We start from the raw sequence: 8278 nt of genomic DNA, 5'->3' as shown, positions 1-8278 counted from the left end.
TATCACAAATACAAAACTGAAATACCTTATTTACGTAAGTATTCAGACCCTTTGCTATGAGAATCGAAATTGAGCTCAGGTGCATCCTGTTTCCATTGCTCATCCTTGAGATGTTTCTACAACTTGATTGGAGTTCACCTGTGGTAAATTCAACTGATTGGACATGATTTGGAAAGGTACATACCAGTCTTTATAAGGTCCCACAGTTGACAGTGCATGTCAGAGCAAAAACCAAGCCATGAGGTCGAACGAAGTAGAACTCCGAGACAGGATTGTGTTGAGGCACAGATCTGGGTAGGGCTCCGGAAAAAAATCTGCAGCATTGAAGGTCCCCAAGAACACAGTGGCCTCCGACATTTTTATTTTTTATTTTTTATTTAATCTTTATTTAACTAGGCAAGTCAGTTAAGAAAAATCTTATTTACAATGACGTCCTACCCCAGCCAAACCCGGATGACGCTGGCCCAATTGTGCGCCTCCATATGGGACTCCCAATCATGGCTGGATGTGATACAGTCTGGATTTTAAATGGCAGAAGTTCCTAGAGCTGGCCGCCCGGCCAAACTGAGCAATCAAGGGAGAAAGGTCCTGGTCAGGGAGGTGACCAAGAACACGATGGTCACTCTGACAGAGCTCCAGAATTTATCTGTGGAGATGGGAGAACTTTCCAGAAGGACAACCATCTCTGCAGCACTCTACCAATCAGGCCTTTATGGTAGAGTGGCCAGACGGAAGACACTCCTCAGTAAAAGGCACATGACAGGCCGCTTGGAGTTTGCTAAAAGGCACCTAAAGACTCTCAGACCATGAGAAACAAGATTCTCTGGTCTGATGAAACCAAGATTGTACTCTTTGGCCTGAATACCAAGCATCACTAAGCGCAAACCAGATGGGATGGCGTATTGCTGCAGAATGCTGTGGTAGCCATGCTGGTTAAGTGTTGCTCAAATTCAAAATAAATCACTGGCAGGGTCACCAGCAAAGTACCCCAACACCATCACACCTCCTCCTCTATACTTCACAGTAGGAACTACACATGCAGATATCAACCATTCACCTACTCTGCGTCTCACAAAGACACAGCGGTTGGAACCAAAAATCTCAAATTTGGACTCATCAGGACAGATTTCCACTGGTCTAATGTCCATTGCTCGTGTTTCTTGGCCCAAGCAATAGTCTTATTATTATTGGTGTCCTTTAGTGGTGGTTTCTTTGCAGCAATTTGACCATGAAGGCTTGATTCAAGCAGTCTCCTCTGAACAATTGATGTTGAGATGTGTCTGTTACTTGAACTCTGTGAATCAATCATTTGGGCTGCAATTTCTGAGTCTGGTAACTCTAATGAAATTATCTTCTGCAGCAGAGGTAACTCTGGGTCTTCCTTTCCTGTGGCGGTCATCATGAGAGCCAGTTTCATCATTGCGCTTGATGGTTTTTGCGACTGCACTTGAAGAAACTTTCAAAGTTCTTGACTTTCAACAATTATTGACCTTCATGTCTTAAAGTAATGATGGACTGTCATTTCGCTTTGTTTATTTGAGGTGTTCTTGCTATAATATAGACTTGGTCTTTTATCAAATAGGGCTATCTTCTGTATACCAACCCTACCTTGTCACAACACAACTGATTGGCTCAAACACATTAAGAAAGAAAAATTCCACAAATTAACTTTTATCAAGACACCTGTTTAATAGAAATGCATTCCAGGTGACTACCTCATGAAGCTGGTTGAGAGAATGCCAAGCTTGTGCAAAGCTGTCATCAAGGCAAAGAGTGGCTACTTTAAAGAATCTCAAATGTACAATTAACACTTTTTTTGGTTACTACATGAATCCATCTGTGTTATTTCATCGTTTTGATTTCTTCACTATTATTCTACAATGTAGAAAATAGTAAAATAAAGAAAAACCCTTGAATGAGTAGGTGTGTCCAAGCTTTTGACTACAACTGTGCATTAACACCTGCACAGGAACACCTTTGATAGAGTTGTGTACACAATGTGAGATGATCTCTGCCTATGTACTGTAGTCTCCTCAGTGGTTTGTGAGTGCCCATAGAAGAAAAAAGGCATTAGCAATACAGTAGAATGTTTGTTGGTGATAGTAATACTACAGTAGTAACAGTGTTGTGTTTGTCCATTTCTGTAGGCTCTGAGGCAGGCGTTGGAGCCTGTGATGACACTGGAGGTGACGGTGGGGGAGCACCTGAGCCTCGTGCTGAGTGACCTAGCTCAAGGGCCATCCGGGACATCCAGATTCGCCATAAAGTTGCTGTTGGCCACCGTGCCCCTGGCCGAGATGATGGTAGGTAATTCAATATCATTGTGGAAACATGTAGCAGTGAGAGACTATATACTCACACCAGTTCCATGAAAGTAAATATATATATATTGCATAAGTGTCATTACTGGAGACACCGTCAGGGTAGTTTACAATTGTAAAATTGACTGTTTCTGTTATCCTATTTTCTTTCCTCCTCCTCGGTTTCAGGGCTACTCCAACCCACTGCAAACTCTGAAGTCCAGCACCAGAAGGCCCTGCTCAACAAGATGGCTGGCCTCGCCTGATGGCATCACATCCTGTTCCTGAACTACAGGAAGTGGCTGCCTGGCTGCAGGACCTGCGATTGTTGTATGGGATTTGACAAATCTCTGCATCCAGTTCAAGTGTGGGATGGCCATGAGACTAGGATTGGATTAATGGATTTCCGTACCTAACTGAGAAAGGCCAACATTCAGTGGTTATGTTTCTGTGGTATGAATGGATTTTTGGAAAAGTAGGCCAGCAGGAATGTTCATGTACTCCCGTGAGAGCGTTGGCTGTGCAAACAACATAAAACAAATCAGGTCAAGAACATGTGAGCATAGTGGAGGTATCAGTAATTAAAATGTATATCAATTATATGAAAGAACACTTTGCAATTAAATGTGTCATTTCCACGTTAGCTGTATTTCACTTCGAGTGTCTGTTGCACTGTACACAGACAATTCACTTCGCAAAGGTTTATTATTATTATTCATTTTAATCATAAATATATACATGTGACAAATAAAATGCTATTTGTCACATGCACCGATTACAACAGGTGTAGACCTTACAGTGAAATGCTTACTTACAAGCCATTAACCAACAATGCTTTAAGAAGGAAATAAAATATTTTAATTGTGTTAAGTAAAAAATAGAAAAAAGTAACAAATAATTAAACAGCAGCAGTAAAATAACAAGCAAGGCTATACACAGGTGTCACCGGTTAGTTAAGGTTATATGTACATATAGGTAGAGTTAAAGTCACTTTGCATAGATAATAAACAGAGAGTAGCAGCAGCGTAAAATAGGGGTCTGGGTAGCCCTTTGATTAGCTGTTCAGGAGTCTTGTGGCTTGGGGGTAGAAGCTGCTAAGAAGACTTCTGGACCTAGACTTGGCGGTCCGGTATCGCTTGCCGTGCGGTAGCAGAGATAACAGTCTATGACTAGGGGGGCTGGAGTCTTTGACACTTTTTAGAGCTTCCTCTGACACCGCCTGATATAGACGTCCTGGATGGCAGGAAGCTTGGCCCTAGTGACGTACTGGGCCATACACACACACTCTGTAGTGCCTTGTGGTCGGAGGCCGAGCAGTTGCCATACCAGGCAGTGATGCAACCAGTCAGGATGCTCTCGGTGGTGCAGCTGTAGAACCTTTTGACGATCTGATATAAACATAAGATCAATGTGTGAGATTGCATGGAATGAGGATTGTTCTGGAAAACCTTATTAAAAATACACATTTTGGCTCATACTGTACCAGTGCATCAATGAAGTAATGAAGACAATCAAGTTTTATTTCTCTGTGTTACAAAAACGTAAGGCAGGGATTTTACTGTGAGTTTTCCCTTATCCCAAAGCTGTTGCTGGTGCTGCTGTTTCTCAAGTTGTAGTCCCACACACAGTGGTCTTCACCTTTCATACTTCTGTGTACTCATATGCACAGTAACCTTTAAACAGACAATCAGCTGGGATACCACACCTAGAATCGCGTGAGAGAGAAGAAATGAAGAGAGAAAAATACAGGAAGAATGTGAGGGTGACACATTATATACAGACTGAAAGAAAAACGCAACCTGTAAAGTGTTGGTTACGTTTGCAGTTCGGTGTAGTAACCGGCATCAGTGGACAAATGCTCACATTCGATGGCTACTGGCACAATGGAGAAGTGTGGTCTTCACGGATGAATCCTGGTTTCAACTGTACCGGGCAGATGGCAGACAGCGTGAATCAACAGCCTGATCAAATCTATGCGAAGAAGATGTGTCACGTTGCATGAGGCAAATGGTGGTCAGATACTGACTGGTTTTCAGATTGTTTCATTTAACTGATCCTTTCCCCTACATTTTGTGAGAACCAACAGATGCATATCTGAATTCCCAGTCATGTGAAATCCATAGGTTAGGGCCTAATGAATTTATTTTTGATTGACTGATTTCCTTATATTAACTGTAACTCTGTGAAATCTTTGAAGTTGTTGTATGTTGCGTTTATATTTTTGTTCAGTGTAGCAATGGCATGTCTAGCAATGCCTCGTAAATTCACCAAAAGTATATATTAGGCTATCAATGAGTATGGTTAAACTATTCTTCATAGTGCCAGTGAATTGAAGTTGAAAATCGCCAACAGCATCAGTTTAATTAGGCCTAAATGTGCAATAAACACTTGTGCCTATAGATTATTTAATTAAACACTGGTTGGCTGTTGATGTCCTAGGTCAGGGCTCTCCAACCTTATTCTCTGAGAGCTAAATTCCTGTAGGTCTTCGCTCCAATCCCAGTTGTAACTATCCTGATCAGTTTATCAACCAGCTAACTATTGAATCAGACGCGCTAGATTAGGGTTGGCGTGAAAACCTAGAGGATGATAGCTACATCGCAAAGCACTATACTATTTCCGCAAACCTTTTTGGAAAAGGCATGTTCACTTTCTCATCCACAAACACAATCATGTGCAAATATGGGTCAGCAGCTCAAATCAGCAGGGTGGGGGGCATCGTTATTAGGAGGGACATGGATCGTTAAAATAATGATTAGCCTATGATCGCACTTCATCAATTTAAATATTATGGGGGGACCTATACATTTGGCAGCCAAATAAGAGTTATCAGTGTTGCCTATTATCGTCTAGACATCAAATAGCTTTACGCCACAACAAAACCCTCCATGCTTCCGTAATAAGAGTCAATCCAATTAAAAAAAATATTGAATTACAGGGGAGTTTTGAAAAACAAATAGTGTGAATCGAGCCGTGGAATAGCGCACATGCTTGTATAACAATTACAAAACCAACGTCTCTAGTAAAACCAGTCCGAATAGAGCTATACCAAGGCAAAAAATTGCTTTATCAGCAGAGTGTGCCGCATCATCCCATGGGATCCGTCAAGTCCGCACACTGCAGAAATATCACTGAAATATTTTAGTTCCTACACGTTACCTTCTATATTCAAACAAGATGCCATCCAGGACCTCTACACCAGGCGGTGTCAGAGAAAGGCCATAAAAATAGTCAACAACCACAGCCACCCCAGTCAAAGACTGTTCTCTCTGCTACCGCATGGAAAGCGGTAACGGAGCGCCAAGTTTAGGTCCAAGAGGCTTCTCAACAGCTTTTACCCCCATGCCATAAGACTCCTGAACAGGTAATCAAATGGCTACCCGGACTATTTGCATTGCCCCCTCCCCTCCCCTCCCCTCTTTTACGCTACTACTACCCTCTATGCAGTCACTTTAACTATAACATTACATTCATGTACATATTACCTCACTTAGCCCGGCTAACCGGTGCACCTGATGATTATCCGGACTATTTGCATTGTGTCCCGCCACCCCCTCCCCCACATATCTGCTACTCTGTTTATCATATATGCTTAGTCACATTAAACTATACCTACATGTACATATTACCTCAAATTAGCCCAACTAACCGGTAACCGGTACACATTGACTCTGTACCGGTAACACCTGTATATAACCTCGCTACTGTTATTTTCACTGTCATTTAACGTTGTTTTCTTTACCTAATACCAATTTTTTACTTAAAAATTGAACTGCTGGTTAGGGCTTGTAAGTAAGCATTTCAATGTAAGGTCTACATCTGTTGTATTCGGCGAACATGACAAATCCACTCTGATTTGATATAGGCCTTTAATAGGCTAAATGTATGAGAAATGGGTAGCATCATGCTCACAGTCAGTCCTTTAGAACGCACATGTAGTCTTCCTAGTAGCAGTAGTGTGTATTCATCGATACCAAGGGTAGCCAGGCTTCCCCAAAAAAGACAAAATAAAAAAATATAAAAACATAAATAATCTCTTTTAACTCTGTTTCATAATTTCCCTTAAATTCGCAAGAGGTTGAATGTGCGTTCTCACTGGAAAGAGCGCCCCCCTGTCTCTCTACGTGTAGGCCATCTATCTGATGATGTCTGGTCCAAACGAGTATGGCATTGTTGCCGCCCATAGCATTGAAGGCAAGGGAAGACAGGGAGCATCTTACCTCCCTTGACAAAAAAGTATGAAAATTTAGCCAATCAGCATCGAGCTAAACTGAGCGAGTTTAATGAATGGTCCTGGTGCTCCACAAAAAAGTGTCAAGGGAAGCCAGCTTGGATTTGGCTTCACTCCTATCAAATCCCATTGAGAGCACACATCATTGAGAGAAAAACTTGAATTGTTGCATCTCGTTTTGTTGTTGTCTAAATTAGCCATGGATGGAAATAGAGATTTGGACTTGTTGTTTTACTTCGAATCTCCGTACTGGCCAATGATTATAACAGCGATTCTGATCCAACCATTAATTCATACATTGTTGTGCCCCTGAACTGAGAGGATGGAAGTTCAATATGTAGAAGGCTAATGTTAACTAGCTAATGTTGCCCATGAATGGAAATGCAAGCAAACATTTTAGCCAGGTAGCCTGGGACAACAAAAAACAAAAGCTTGTACTGTATGACAGAGTGATAGACCGTTTCATCAAAATGAAAGAGAAGAGGATGGCATTAGCATTTCTCTACAAGTAGGGTGAGTCAACAGGTTTTTCCTACTTGCACGAAAGCGCGCACACACACACAGAGAAATTAGAACCATGGACAGCTACATCATATTTAACTTACGTTGATTGGACTAAATCGTTTTTGGTATCATGTTGTTGTCATTGTATTAGACTAAGCAGAGGTGATTTGATGTTGAAATGTTGAAGTTGAAATGGTGCTGGAATAGTAGAGGCAACTCCTGTTTTCTTTGCGACTTGCGATAACTCTCTGTGGTTCTAAATCAATAGTTGTTTAGTGGTCCAAAAAGTCGTAAACATTAAACTACCTTAACCATGCTGTAGGTCATGTAACTGTTTGATACTGTACATGCCATTTGTGGACTTCAAATGGACAGAGGTTGCTATCCAGTTTTGTGATAAAACAAAAGGTGTGGTTGAATTTAGTCTGCCTTCTTATGGTCTCTGCCTTTTGGCTTACATGTCAATCGCAAGGCATATGAATTAACAGGTTGTAGAGCAAACAGCGCTTCTCTAGTGATTTTACCCATATACCGCTACTGCCGAGTAGGACTCTGCAATGAGGTGCTGTATGCACATCTGTTTCAGCGTGTTTTGGGAGTTGAGCAAGAGTCGACTCCAACCACAGGAGTATGAGTCGACTCCAAAAATCCTGGAGTCATACACCACTATACAGCGCATTCGGAAAGTATTCAAACCCCTTCCCTTTTTCCACTTTGTTACGTTACAGCCTTATTCTAAATTTGATTACATTTTCCCCCATCAATCTAAACACAATACCCCATAATGACAATTTTTGCAAATGAGGTATGACGCTACAAGCTTGTCACACCTGTATTTAGGTTTCTCCCATTCTTCTCTGCAAGCTTTGTCAGGTTGGATGGGGAGCGTCGCTGCACAGCTATTTTCAGGTCTCTCCAGAGATGTTCGACCGGGTTCAAGTCTGGGTTCTGGCTGGGCTACTCAAAGACAATCAGAGACTTGTCCCGAAGCCACTCCTGCCTTGACTTGGCTGTGTGCTTAGGGTCGTTGTCCTGTTGGAAGGTGAACCTTCACCCCAGTCTGAGGTCCTGAGCGCTCTGGAGCAGGTTTTCATCAAGGATCTCTCTGTACTTTGCTCTGTTCAGCTTTCTCTCAATCCGGACTAGTATCCCAGTCCCTGCCGCTGAAACCCATCCACACAGCATGATGCTGCCACCACCATACTTCACCGTAGGGATGGTGCCAGGTTTCCTCCAGATGTGA

Source organism: Oncorhynchus gorbuscha, linkage group LG02, assembly GCF_021184085.1.
Source record: "Oncorhynchus gorbuscha isolate QuinsamMale2020 ecotype Even-year linkage group LG02, OgorEven_v1.0, whole genome shotgun sequence".
Taxonomy (NCBI): Eukaryota; Metazoa; Chordata; class Actinopteri; order Salmoniformes; family Salmonidae; genus Oncorhynchus; species Oncorhynchus gorbuscha.
The sequence above is the reverse complement of the archived record's forward strand: the minus strand, read 5'-3'. Positions refer to the sequence as shown.